This window comes from Peromyscus maniculatus, chromosome 12 (assembly GCF_049852395.1).
Source record: "Peromyscus maniculatus bairdii isolate BWxNUB_F1_BW_parent chromosome 12, HU_Pman_BW_mat_3.1, whole genome shotgun sequence".
In the NCBI taxonomy this organism is placed as follows: domain Eukaryota; kingdom Metazoa; phylum Chordata; class Mammalia; order Rodentia; family Cricetidae; genus Peromyscus; species Peromyscus maniculatus.
Genome location: NC_134863.1, coordinates 41,277,840 through 41,292,729, shown reverse-complemented (window position 1 = coordinate 41,292,729; position 14,890 = coordinate 41,277,840). Strand labels below are relative to the sequence as shown.

At 39.7% G+C, this 14,890-nt stretch overlaps 1 long non-coding RNA gene across 1 annotated transcript in view; it reads right to left on the bottom strand.

The window, feature by feature from the left end:
• LOC121821739 (uncharacterized) overlaps positions 1 to 14,890 on the bottom strand; it is a 111,619-nt gene that overhangs the window by 79,739 nt on the left and 16,990 nt on the right. The window lies entirely within an intron of this gene.

Below are 14,890 nucleotides of genomic sequence, written 5' to 3'. Positions count from 1 at the left end.
CTCTGTTACATAAATCTTTTCTTCACTGTTAAGTGCTTTCACATTTATAGACACTATTGTATATTATTTTCAAAGCAGTCTAATTTTCTATCACCTGGGATTGATACTGGGTGGTATCATGTAGTGGTCAAGTATCTGTTTTTGTCTTTATAATTGTCTATCTGGCCCAGAAAAATTTGTTAAAAGATCTTTGCTCCCATTGATCTATATTTCCTTCTTTACCATAAATCAAGTAGACTCATTTGTTGAGTTTGTCATTTGTGGGTATTATTCTATTACATGGATCTACAGATCCATTCCTGTGATAACACTACATTATTGTAATAATTATAGCCTTATAAAAAGCTTAATAACAGGTAGAGTAATTTTTTTCTAACTAATATATACAGAAATATAATTCATGTAATACATGCAAAAACTTAGTAAAATAATTCGTGAAGTATAAAAAATTGCTGATGACACAGATATTTTTAAGTGTAAGATTATGTTATGTTTGAATACCTTTTCTTTATACTTAAATTCTTGTTTCCTTTTAATTTATTGTACTAGATAAGATCTATTGTAAGATGGTGTCTTGGAGTAATGATAGCTAATCCAATATCACTATATGTTAAAATATTGTTCTGAATCTATTGTATTGATCACATCATTTGCACCTTTATGCTATGAATGTTGACTATATTGATATTATAATTTAAAACTAAAATTTCTGGAACAAATCAAACTAAATCAATATTTTATAATATATATATATATATGTATATATATATATATATACATATTCTTTGATTCTGATATTGTTATAACTTGTACTATCATGACCATAAGGGAATTTGACCTGTAATTTTTTATTTGTTAATATCTACCTTAAAATTTTACTATGAAAATTATACTAGTCTAACAAAGTGAGCTTGGACAAGTTCTTTCTATTTTATTGTCTGTAGCAAAATTAGCATTTTCCAGATGTTTTATAAAATTTACTAACAAATATCCTATTTCAAGTACACTTAAAATTTCTACTTCTTATGTCAATTTTAATGTATTTTTGTAGGACTTTGTTAAAGTTTCTCAACTATATTGGCTGAAGTTGGATATATGAGGTCTACATAAATATTACCTTTTTTGTTTCTTGTAGTAGATATTTCTGTATTCTCCTTTTTTTCTTGACAAATCTCATAATGAGTTTACTAATTTTATTACCATTTTCAAAACACCACTTTTTTTAGGAGATAAAAAGAGAGGAAGGAAGGAAGGCGATAGAAAGTGCAAGGAAGGAAGGCGATAAAAAGAGGAAGGAAGGAGATAAAACGGAAGGAAGGAAGGAGATAGAGAGGAAGAAAGAAAGGAGATAAAAAGAGAGGAAGAAAGTCAGGAAGAAAGGAAAGAGAAAGAAACTGGGAAGCATAATAGGAAGAAGGAAGATCTTAGCTGGGAGGGACCAGGGAGAAAGACTGGGGCATCACCAATAAAAACATGGGTTTGTAATATAGCACTAGGCATGGGAAGATAGCATCCTCATCCCTTTCCCATATAATATGTAGAGTAAGAAGTGACGTGCTGTGGGATGGTCTGTATGTCAAATTGCTCTGATTGGTCAATAAATAAAACACTGATTGGCCAGTGGTTAGGCAGGAAGTATAGGCGGGACTAACAGAGAGGAGAAAAGAAAGACCAGGAAGGCGGAAGGAGACACTGCCAGCTGCCGCCATGACAAGCAGTATGTGAAGATGCCGGTAAGCCATGAGCCACTTGGCAAGGTATAGATTTTTGGAAATGGATTCATTTAAGCTATAAGAACAGTTTGCAAGAAGCCTGCCATGGCCATACAGTTTGTAAGCAATATAAGTCTCTGTGTTTCCTTGGTTGGGTCTGAGTGGCTGTGGGACTGGCGAGTGACAAAGATTTGTCCTGACTGTGGACAAGGCAGGAAAACTCTAGCTACAGTGACATGTCCCAAGGAGAAATCTGATTGGAGGGTGGAAGACAGAGTTGTGCAAGAAGAAAAGTCAGGAGTAGACACACTGCAGAGGTCATCTCAGATACAGACTTCCAACAGAGGTCTTGAGCCAGACGCCTGCTGTGCCATCCTACTTTGATGACGTTGGCCTCACAACTAGTTTCGCTCGCTTTTTGTAAGCATGTCCCCATATATCCAATTCAGCAGCTTGGTTACGATATACCTACATGTGGACTTGTTTTCATTTATTCTTTTTCAGTGTTATAGGGTACTTTGGATCTATGGTTTTATGTCTTTTATCCAGTTTTCAAAATTGTAAGTCAATTTCACTTTAAATACATTGCTGACCCATTTTTCTTCCACTTCCTTCTCCAGAAATTGTAGTCATCTGTGTCCGTGTGTCTCTTACTATGCCCTAGTCATTCAGCCCATTTTCTGTCTTTAAATGGAATTTTTCCCTAAACTATTTTTGGATTAATTAGTCCCCTCTTCTGCTGGGCCTAAACATAGTAAACTCACCACTACATTTTTCAATTCCAGATTACTGTTTGTTTGTAAAGTTCTAGAACCTTCATTTAGTCCTCTGTTGAAATATCTTGAACAAAGCAGTTAGTTACTTGAAGAGATATTTATCTTGTGCCTTGGTTTTCTGAATCCCCTGTGGACCTCTTCTATTCTGTGCTGGTCTTTTGGACTTTTATGTCATCCCATTTATTTTACTTGCTTTTTAACTGAGTGCCAGATATTACACCTAAAACATTTCCTAATTTAAATTCTGCCTTCTGTTACCCTTTCTGGGATATAATTTTCTAGCATTTTGGCACATGGTTAGGGGCCCTAAGTCTGGAATCACCTTCATTATTTGAGGCTGAGATTATTTCAAGCTTGTTTGAGTCATGGAAGAGCTGGCTTCAATTTTCAGTTATTCTCTCTACTCCTAAAGTCAGCTGTTTAGGGAAAATCATCAAGGCACAGGGACTCCACCACTTCCTGCCTTTCTTGGTAAGCCCTTGCCTACAAGATTTCTAGGGAAATGAGACCTAAATTAAACATGCCATCAACCAGAGAAGGATTCAATTTTTTACTTCTAAGACTCAACTAGTACTACTAAGTCACCCTAGCCCTTTCCAAGATCCCAGCCTAATCCAGGGATCTTGGATTGTTTTCAATATTGATGGATGCTCTGGTTTAGTCTCCTTTTCTCTGACATTAAATTTGCAGTCACAGTAGCCCTGTCTACTGCTCATGACTCTGGTATTACATCACAGAATTTGGTTTATGTTTTCTGTCTTACTGTGAGCCCAGAGACCAAAGAAAGCCCTCCTACTGTAGGACTTATGCACAATCTCATCTATGGCAGGTCCAAAACTAAAAATCCCCATGTTCTTGATTACAATTTACCCTTTTATGAGTATTTTTAAGTAATATACTTGAAATAGTCAACATACAGAAGTCAAGTTTATGGTTAAAATTCTTATAGGAAAAAAAACTATTAGTGAATAAAAGAACATACTTCCACTACTGAATTTTTTACAGTTTTTCAAGATAAATAAAATAATTAATCTCTGTCTTCTTTTTCATTTTGTTCTAATAGTTTTTTGATGACTAATAAGCCTCCAATGAGTCAGCATACTGTTGCATTCTCATATTCGGATGGATAGGTAACCACAGCCGGTATTTATTTAACATAAAGTTCTGGTGAGGGAGAAGAAAGGAGAGGAGGGGGGAGTGAGAGAGAAATTGATTTACAAAATGCTAGCCATTGCACGGCTTCTGTTCTCCAGCTGTGGAACCACCCACACACCTCACCCTGCTGACTCAGAATGAACGGAGTTTTCAGTGATAATGAATGAACAGGAAGGGCAGAAACCCAGACTAAAACCTATGAAACTAACTATTACTTTTTAAAAATTGAAGCAAGTCATTTTGTTTCTTTTCAAGATACATAACCAAAGAGTTGGAATATGAGGAAGACACACAGGAGGTATTCCAATATCCTAGTAGCATCATTCCAAATGGCTTTCTTCTGACTAGTGATTCCGGTTTTAACTACGAAAACAGTACTACTGTGTCAACACTGTGAGTAAACTGTGCAGGCCACAGAGGTTTAAACTATAAAATCCCAAGAGATTAATCAGCAGCTTCCATACCATTTCATCCCACTGCCGGAAGCATAGCTATAGCATAGATGAGTTGCTTGATGGCCTTCCACATCTTTGCTAAAATATTAGCACCTACCTCATTTGATCATGGGTCTTGGTGATAACTTATGTCCCTTAAATATTCAGGGTCTGGGAGATCTATCCGGTTATCTCCTCTTTGCTATATTTTTCTTCTCCAGGAAGAATACTGCCCTGAAGGGCCATCCTTCAGCCACGTTCCAAAATAGACCTTATGAGTTCTGAGGGAACAAGACGTCTCCATCAAATCCCTCCCTCAGGGCTCGGGAAATGCTGCAGAAGAGGAAGAGGGAAGAGTATAAGGGCCAGAGGGGAGGAAGGGTACTGTAGGCCGTCTAGACACAGCAGAGCTAGCACACACACATTTACAGAGACTGTGGCAACATGCACAGGTCTGCACCAGTTGGGGTCTTAGAACTAAAAGGAAAAATAGACACGTGCCCCTATCCCTAACTCAGAAACCATCTCCAATTAATGGCCACTTGCTAATAGAAAATTAATTTTCTCCAAGAGAGTCTCACTGGGGAAACAAACCACTCCTAAGTGTAAGTAGGCTGCATGTCCAGTAGTAGACGGACAGTATGAAATGAACTCAACACCATCTTTGCGGGTTCTTCGTCTCTCAATGTTAATTCAGAGCATTCTTTTTCATCCTTTTTGTTGTTGGTGGTGGTTTTTCAAGACAGGGTTTCTCTGTGTAACAACCCTGACTGTCCTAGAACTCACTCTGTAGACCAGGCTGGTCTGGAACTCACAAAGATCTGTCTGCCCCTGCCTCCCAAGTGCTGGGATTAAAGACATGTGCTACCATGCCTGGCCATCCTTTTTCATCTTACAGGCCCTTTGTATTTATCATGGCTTCGAGTTTTGTGTTTTTTATGGTACTCCTATGTGTGGTTCTGCATCTCTACTTTTAAATTAAAATGTTTTAATTAAATTTCAATTATACATTTCTTGAGCTTTATCTTTGGCTCTTTTTCCTGCTTGTTTGTTTTGCCCTATTCTGATTTGTTTGGGTTTTATTTTATTGTATTTTATTTTTATTATTATTCCTTGTAAGCCTGTTTTCTAAGGATTGCCAGACAGGGTGTGGATCCAGATGGGAAGAGAGATTGGGAGAACTGGGAGGAGTAGGGGGAGGGGAAACCATAATCAGAATCTATTGTATGAAAAAAATTCTTTCGATAAAACTGGCTGAGGGGAGCGCGGATTATGAGTCCAAGGTTGGGATAGCTGGACACAGTGAGACGGTAGGATGGCGAGACCTTCTTCTCAAAACAAGCAAACAAATGTTTTCTGTTGGGCAATAAAGAGATGACTACATGATTATCATGCCAGAATCTCTAGAGGTAGAGACAGAAGGTCCAGTATTTCAAGGCCAGTTATATAAAGCCATAAAATGGGCTCAGAGCCACCCTAGGCTACAGAAGATCCTGTTTCCAAAAAGACGTATGAAGTTTATACTGAAATAGTTAATCTTTAGAATAATAAAAGCTTTAAAAGCACAACTCCTTTAGACAGTGCAGCCATTCAGGTGTCTAGCCAGCTAAAATACCTTGTCACACCTAAGACTGCCAAGGGCCTCTGCATTCATAATCACCTTTAGAAGCTATTTGCTTCTTCTCAATATTTAATGTAATCTTAATTTAAAAATAATATTTTAATGTGCTGTTTAATAAGAATTTACTGGTCATATAACTACTAGCAAGTTCTGTGCTGGCTCAGCAAATCAGAAAGAATGCAGGAGGCGGGGTTTGCGGCCCCCCCCCCCCAAGTAAAGGCAAGTTTGTAAGACATAGCATAGATCAAGTGCACAGACACTGAGCAAGAAGACGCATCTGTAAACATCAAGGTGAAAAGATTTCTGCCGCCTTGCTAACAGAAAGGGTATAGACCTTTCTGTGTTTTTCCTAATCCACCCTAGCAAAAATAATAGATTACACGTATTGATTTCTGACTACCATATGGAACAGGCACCATGTCGAATTCCTTAAATATCTTATTTAGTGTTCACAAAAACTCCAGAGGGTCAGGACTTTTAAAATTCCATTTTCTAGATAAAAGGGATTAAGAGATTGACTTGAGCTCTCCCTGCTAGAAAAGCCACAGAGCACAGGCCTAGGTGGTGTTACGGGAAGAGCCTGCAGCCCAGCCAGTACACTGCTCCCTGAGCCTCTGAGCCGGCTGCGCGTTTGGTCCAGATGGAAACTATCATAGATAAACTGAACACAACACCCTCCGTCTTTTCTGGGAACTCTTACTTCAATGTGTGAGCCCACCATCTTTGTTTAAAAGCTTCCTCAAAGGCCTCCGGGCTCCTTCATTTCAGAGACAAGACAGACCTCAGTATCCTCGCCGTTCTTAACATGCAATTTTCACACATAATAAATGTTAATGCTGTTCTTGTGACATGTGCTGCACATACACTTAACTTAGGGCATCCAAAACACACGTACTGGACACCATCTATGGCACAGCAATAATTTGGATTTTCTGGTGGATGCATGAAGTTCAGGACACAGTCCCTGCTCAAGAGTTTACAGTTAGGCTGCAGAGTGACAAAAAACAAACACGTAATATGCAAGTAGTTCAAGAGTTATTCTACACACAAAAATACAAACAAAGTTTACTGCAGGATCATGTTGATGACTTGTTAGGTTGCGGTAGAAAAAAATTCTGTAGTTTTGTTTGTTTGGCTTGGTTTGGTTTTTGGTTTTTCTGGCTGTCCTGGAACTCACCCAGTAGACCAGGCTGTCCAGGAACTCAGAGATCTACCTGCCTCTGCCTCCCAAGTGATGGGATTAAAGGTGTGCGCCGCCACCTCCCAGCAATTCTGAAGTATTTTAAAGTGTGAAATGAGCCAGGGAGATGGCTCAGAGGGCAAAGGGGTCTGCTACCAAGAGGACTGAATCTGAGTTCATCTCTGGCCACCACTTGTGTGCTTTGGTGTCATGCAGTTCCTTAGTCGCCTACTTGGTTGTTTTTGTTTGGTTTGGTTTAAGATAGGGTCTCTCATTGGCCTAGAGATCATTAAGTAAATTAAGCTGAGTAACCAGTGATCCTCAGAAATCCTCCTGCCTCTACTTTCTCAACAATGGTGTTATAAGTGTCTATAATCATACATGGCTTTTTTTTACAATTAGTATTTGTTGTAGAATATTGTTTTAAGGTATGTTACTTTAGTTTATGTTGCATTTGTTTTACTCTGTGAAGTTGTGTTACTTTGCCTGTCTAAAACACATGATGGTCTAATAAAGAGCTGAACAGTCAATAGTGAGGCAGGAGAGAGAAATAGGTGGGGCTGGTGGGTAGAGAGGATAAATGGAGAAAGAAGTAGCCAGAGAAGAGGGAGGACTTCAGGGGCCAGCCACCCAGCCATCCAGCCAGACATGTAGTAAGAAGTAAAGAAACGATATACAGAAAGAGAGAAAGGTAAAAGCCCCAGAGCAAAAGATAGACAGGATAATTTAAACTTAAGGAAGTTAGCTAGAAACAAGCCAAGCTAAGGCTGAGCATTTATAATTAAGAATAAGCTTCCATGTGTGATTTATTTGGGAGCTGGGTGGAGGGTGAAGAGTAAAGAGTAAAAAACAAGTACTAGGGTTCAAATTTGTGTCATCAAGTTTTAATAATTAAGGTATCTCCCCAGCCTGTTTTTTTCCTTTAAAAAATTTTTAATTATTTTATAGACAGTACCTTGAACTGTCCTCAAACTTGAGATCTGCCTGCCTGTACCTTCCAAGTGTTGAGGTTATGTTTGTAAACCACTACACTCAATCTCAGATTGTATTTCTTGGGGTAGAGGTGGGCTGTTTTATAGAAAAACAAAGAACTTTAAATATACAGCACATGCAACTAATGCTGTGCTGTCTAGTTTTATGTCAACTTGACACAGAGTGGAGTCACACAGAGCCTCAACTGAGAAAATGGTTTCATAAGACCTGGCTGTAGGTAAACCTGTAGGGCATTGTCTTAGGGTTTCTATTGCTGTGAAAAGACACCATGACCAAGGCAACTCTTATAAAGGAGAAACATTTAACGAGGTGGCTTTCAGCAGTTCAGTCCACTATCATCGCGGTAGGACATGGCAGCATGCAGGGAGACTTGGTACTGAAGAAAGAGCTGAGAGTGGGGAAGGAACTACATCTTGATCCCACAAACAACAGGAAGTAGTTTGAAACACTGGGTGTGGCTTGAGCATATATGAAGCCTCAAAGCCCACCCCCACAATGTAACTCTTGCTTTAACAAGGCCACACCCACTTCAACAAAGCCATATCTCCCAATAGTGCCATTCCCTATGAGCTTATGGGGGGTAATTACATTAAAACTGCCACAGACATTTTCTTGATTAGTGATTGATGCAGCAGAGCCCAGCCCAATGTGGGTGGCCTCATCCCTGAGCTGGTGGTCCTGGGTTCTATAAGAAAGCAAGCTGAGCAAGCCCTGAGGAAGAAGCCAGTAAATAGTCCTCGTCCATGGCCTTAGCAGCAGCTCCTGCCTCATCAGGTTTGAATTCCTGCCTTGACTTCCCTCAGTGGGATGATACTCTTGGTCACGTTGTTTATTACAGCAATAGTAGCTCTAACTAAGACAACCCCCCACACCTAGATGCATGGATTATGTTGCTCATAAATGCCTTATACAAGAATCAAGATACTAATTCAGAATTTCCTGAAAAGAGCTTCTCATGATCACTTCCCGTGGAACTAGTGAATGTGCAGAGACAATTTTGTCATCATTAGATTCAGAGACTTTGATACCTCGATGTAGGAGTTGAAAGAGGGAAAACCAACCAACCAACCAACCAACAACAACAAAAAAAAAAAAAAAAAAAAAAAAAAAAAAACTGTGGACTGGAATGAATCAGCCTCAAGGAAGAGACAATGTTGAGCCAAGCTTTGAGATCTTAGAAATCCCTTTACTAATGTTGAAGTTTGTTTTAGCCTAGGTAAAATTATTTGCTTCACCAGTCTTTAATGTAGGCTGAGTTTTCTGTAGGAACCACCTTCCGGCTCTGTCCTGCCAGCTGGCTCCCAAATAACCATACGGAGACTTATTATTAATTATAAATGCTCGAGTGATAGCTTGGGCTTGTTTTTTAACTAGGCCCTATAACTTAAATTAATTAATTTTCATCAATGCATTGCTGCCCCGAGGCTGGTTTACCTCATCTACATGCTTCCCATCCTACTTGCTCTGGGTCTCATAGCATCTCCTCCTGACTCTGCCCTTCTTCCCCTCAGAGTTCTCTCTATTCTGAAAGTCCTGCGTAGCTACTGGCCACTTAGCTTTTTTATTAAACTAATCACAGTGGTATATATTCATACAGTGCATAAAAATATTCCACACTTTAAGTTGGATTTTTAGCCAGATGAAAGTAAAGGTGGAAAAATAAAAATAGATGCACCACCAACTACAATTAGGGTAGGCAGAACCATGAGTTAGAGCTATTCATACATCACATTTTTGTGAGAAACCCTGTAGGCATCACTAGCATTTGAGAACTGGTGGGATGGCACTAATAGTTTCATCCCAAATTTCCTCCCCTTCCCTTCGAGACAGTTCCATGACTATCTGATGCAGTTGCCTGACTATTGTTACACATTCTGAACAAATGTCTTCCAAGTTCCCACCAGCAATCTTTTCATTGTGTTCAGACTGTGGCCCAACTTGCCTCAGCTGCCATCAAGAGAAGTCAGTAAAAGAGCTAATGTAAACAGTAATGCTGTTTCTTGTGTTTCTCGGTGTGGGAGACCAGCTTCCACTTTTTCCTTCCAGGGTACTCTTGAGGAGAGAGGAATAAAGGATTTAGACAGAAATATAGAGGGGGGAGAGAGAGAGAGACAGATAGAAGCACAGGATAGCCTCAGGAGGACCTGGATCATTATCCACCGGCCCCTTCTGTCTCTTCTAAAGGGCTTTTTAAAGGAATGCCAAGGGGTGAAGCAAAAGACCTCCTCCTAGCATAGCCAAGTGTAGACCCTTCCAGTCACCTAGTAACCATGTACATGGTCAAGCAATCTTCTAATGCAGCTCTGCTGGGTGAAGCAAGCTCAGATCTCACTAGGAACTTTTGTGGGCCTCCACACCTCAGGAGGCAAACGCTTGTGCTTCCTACCTGCCAGATGCCTGAACTCTCAACGACCTAAAGTCTGTCATTTGCATTAAGTAAGAAGATGTCCCTCTCCCAACTATGTGAACATAATTACTATTTACAAATCAGCTCATCTTTCCTGTTCTCTTTTGTTCTCATGGACCAAATGGTTTGCGGGCTCCTTAGAATGTTGGGTGAGACTTTGTCAGCTCTGTGGACTTTCTCTGCCCAGTGTATCTACTTTTCACAGATGTCATTCTCAGTAAACCGAGTCTGCTCCCAGCTCTGTCTCGGTGCTGCTTCCCCCAGAACACCACTGATACGTCTGTATTCAGTACAGATGCCAACACAAACCTCTTCAACTCACTCTCTTTGTGAATGAGTTTGTCTACATTAACATATCATATACCCACCTAGATTCTCCAAATATGTCCAGACCTGTCCAATCCCACTTTAGGCCCAAGTGGAAACTTTTCTCAATAAAAATTCATAGCATAGCTCTGGGTAATAAAAGAATGAATGGTAATATATAATACATTCATGAAACACTCATTTAAGAGCACAGATTCAGTGCTGGAGATGTGGTTCAGCCATTATGAGCACTTGGTACTCCTGCAGAGAACCCTGGTTAAAAGACCAGCACTCACATGTAAAACACAGCTTACAACTGTCTATAACTTTGATTCCAGGAGATCCAGAACCCTCTTCCAGCCTCCAGAGATGACAGTCATGCAAGAGGTACACATACACTTATCCAAACAAAACACTCATACACACACAAAAGAAGTCTTCTAAAAAAGAATAGAGGTTATCATGCATAATACATTTATATAACGGTAGAAAAATACTCATTTTTAAATAAATGCTATTTTTTTAATACGGGGGTGGGGCATGCCATGATGTTTGTATAGAAGTCAGAGAACAATTTTCTCCTTCACCATGGGTTACAGAGATCAAACTCAAGGACTCAAAAATCAAGTTCAAATTCAATAATCACATTCAAAAGTCATTAGGCTTTCAAGGCAAGAGCTTTTAACCACTGAGCCATCTCCTTGGCTGGAAAACTAGTTTCAAACTCACATATATCATGTAAATTAATATACATCTAAGATGCTACTCACTACAATCATGTTGGGGTTTTATGATTGTTGGCTTGCTTGCTTGTTTGCATGTATGTATGATTGTTTGACACAGTATCTCATGCAGCCCAGGGTTAACCTTGAATTCAATACATAGTCAAGGATGACCCTGAACTTCTGATCCTCCTGTCTGCAACTGTGCTAGGATTACAAGCATGCACCATTGCATTTAGTTAATGCAGTGCTGGGGACTGAACCTAGAGCTTGGTGCATGCTAGACAAGCACTCTAATAACTGAGCTACAGTAGCCCTAGTCCTCAGACTGTTATTTTAGCATTATTAAGAATTTAACTAGCTTATGGGCACAATGCTAAGCTCCAAACTAGAGTAAGAGAAATCCAAATGTGCATCTTGGATTCAGTGAGAAGCTGTGTTAGGAGATGTGGGAATTTGTCTGGAGTCAGATTACTGGTACATTTCAGGAACTTAAGCACACCTTAATAAATGATCAGACTCTAATTCCTGGATGACTTTGCTTGCCATGTGATAATTCACAATTAAATAGGTAATATTTAATTTAAACTGTTAATAGCCAAATATTGGAGAACAATGAAGTGTTTTAAAAAAAACTTCAAGCATAATAAGCATATAAAATTGGCTTATATTAATAAAGTGGTGTAAAACAGAATTTTTGACATTTGATAAATGGAGGGATTTTCAGCTTTAGAAATCTGAAAATTAATTCTACCTTCAGAAAATAAGGCATGTCTTCTCTAATGCTGGAATTGGAAATAAGATATCACTGCATCAATGGCCCTCATATTTCTGAAGATGGCCATGAGTTCTAACAGGTACGATGGCATGACTTCATTGAGGGGAACCCAGTGTCATGGGTCATCTTTGCTTCAGAGTCTGAGACTCCCTCAGATCTGTGCACTTCTTTGCCCAGACAGTTCCTATACTTTCTGTCTTTCAAAGGTATTGCTTCCTTCCAGAGTTAATAATGGAGCAGAACCAGAGCCTTCCATTCATAAGTCCTGAGCTCTCCACACCATTTCAGCATGCCAGACTCCAGAGCATCACATCTGTATTAGAGCAGACACAACCTCCTAATATTGCCTAGGGAGAGACCACCTCCCACTCATGCCCTAAAGGAATGCAGTAGAAAATAAAGAGAAGAGGGAAACAGTGGGAGCAGAGAGAAGATGAATTGTTCATGAACCTTAACCCTGGTTGGATTCTGGGAAGGATTTTAGACTATTAGAAAAAGAGAATCACTATAAATGAGTTTAGGAGGCATCTTGCTTTCTTTCAGAGTTCATGGCCAGGAAAAGCCAACAAAATTATCTCCAACGGAATTCCTGTGAAATCAGACCATCAACCCAGTGTCCATCTTCTGTCCTCCACACCCATGGTTCATGTCCGTTCACTTAAACACAGAGAATTTAGCAAATCCATGGAAAGATTGGAAGAATTAAGGGAATTTATTGAATGCTTGTTTTATCTGGAGCATAAGCAGAAGAGAAAATTTTGAGACAGTCTTCACATTTTTCCACCACTCTCCTTTTGTCCCACAAGCTCCATTTAGGCTAGTCAGGCAGCATGATCCAGCTTCCAAGCTCCCACTCAACCTGGTCCCCTTTGAATGGGGTCAGTTGATTTCCCAGGACAGTGAGAGTGCCACCATGAGGCCCAGCTGGTAGCTGATTCCTGGCTCTCCTTCTTTCTCAGAGCACTATCCACAGTGTTAAAAGGAAATCCCATCACCCTGGAACATCAAGAATGAGACCTTACAGGATCAACATCACTGTCAGCAGTGAAATGAAAAGGAGAAATTTAGGGGGAAAATGCATGTAAGAAAAAAGAAGAATAGGTCACTGGGAGCAGACCGGTTTCTGCCTCTCACCCTTTCAAATGTTCTATCTTGGACAGGAAAATGCTGGGTTACTAAATTCACTGGGATATAAAGAATGTTCTCCTCTGTGCAGCCCCCAGCGCACCGCAGGCATTAATTAAACGTTTATCAAGTGCCTGTGGTGGGTCAGGTACTGAACTATTCCTCAGATATTATTTTCTTGTGTAATGCTATCCCTGTGGAGAGTTTTGTAAAGCACTATCATTCTTATATAAAGAAAAAGTAACAAGACATAGAAATTTTTATGAAGCCAATGGAAGCTCAGGACTGGCAATTTCAAGTTACTATCCACTGTATTCTTAAAAGTCAGGTTAAGGTATGATGTGCTTATGGAAGAAAGTGGGGGGGGAAATGAGATAATCAAATCTGAATTATGACCTTTATATCTAAAACCAAAATTCAAACCTATGAAGTTACTGGTAATTTTAGGAAATCCCACTCTAGTTAGCACATGTTAATGAGGAGTTGAGAGTTCCTTCCTCAGGTCCTTTGTCTCCTTAATAAGAGAATTTAAGAACAAATTCAAATGGAAGCTTGAGGATGGTTTTATTAAAATTTAAATAAAAGTCCCAGGGGCAAGCTATAAATCTTGAGACCTGTTTACAGGGGTAAAATGGGTAAGAGGAAAAAAAAAACATGCTATTTGAGATAAACCAACATGGAGGTCAGCCACACAGCAGATAAGCAACCACAGGGCAGAGGGACTTTAAAGACAGAGGGTGGTCCAAAGTCTGGGAAAGCATGCCGAGAGAGAGAAAGGAGAAACGGAAAGATCTCACTGTTCTGAGTAATTCAAGAAAGCAGACAGATAGACAAGGCTACCTGGCTACAGACATTCCAGGGATTATACTAAGACCGGGAATTCTGGGAAGGAAAAGTACATTATCTCATCCAAGGGATAATTATTTCTCCTTCCTAGGAGTGGTCCCTTAGCCAGGTGACTGACCCAGTCCAACTGGAACGTTGGGTTTCCACCCAGGCCCAAGATTGTATGCTCTTGACCCAAAGGAAATATAATAGTTTTCCTTTATTAGACCTTTATTGCTGCTAACGTTAGATTTTTGTAAATATAAGTCACACTAACTAGTCTTTACTTGGGTTTTCTCCAAAGTCCAAAGCTAAGTAATACCACTCAAATTTATAATTACTGCCAACCAGCCTATTTTGTGGGGCATATGAGACAGTTAAGACATTTTGCCATTTTTTCACTGTTTTCTATCATTGAAATAAGAAAAAAAAACATATTGCAGATCAGAGATCAAAATGTCACTCATATGATGGATGTAACCTACGTGTGTGGCAACCATAGTCTTCCTAATACCCAATCTCAAAATTACAGTGAATCCCCAAACTTCAACCCTGTCCCACACCTACCGGCAGGTGAAGAGTTCAACCTGTTCCTACAGGAAAATGTGCATGGGCAGGCAGGAGGGGGGGGACAGGAAAGAGATGAAGAATACAAGACCAGCTTCCAGTCCCAAACTCCACAACAAGGGGGGATAAGCCTCCTTAAGAGGATGGAAAGAATGGTAATGTTAATTTTTATCCTTGTCCCTCTTTTTGGAAACATAAAATCTGGAAAGAAGATTCCACCATGCCACTATCTCTCTATCACACACACACACACACACACACACACACACACACACACACACACACACAC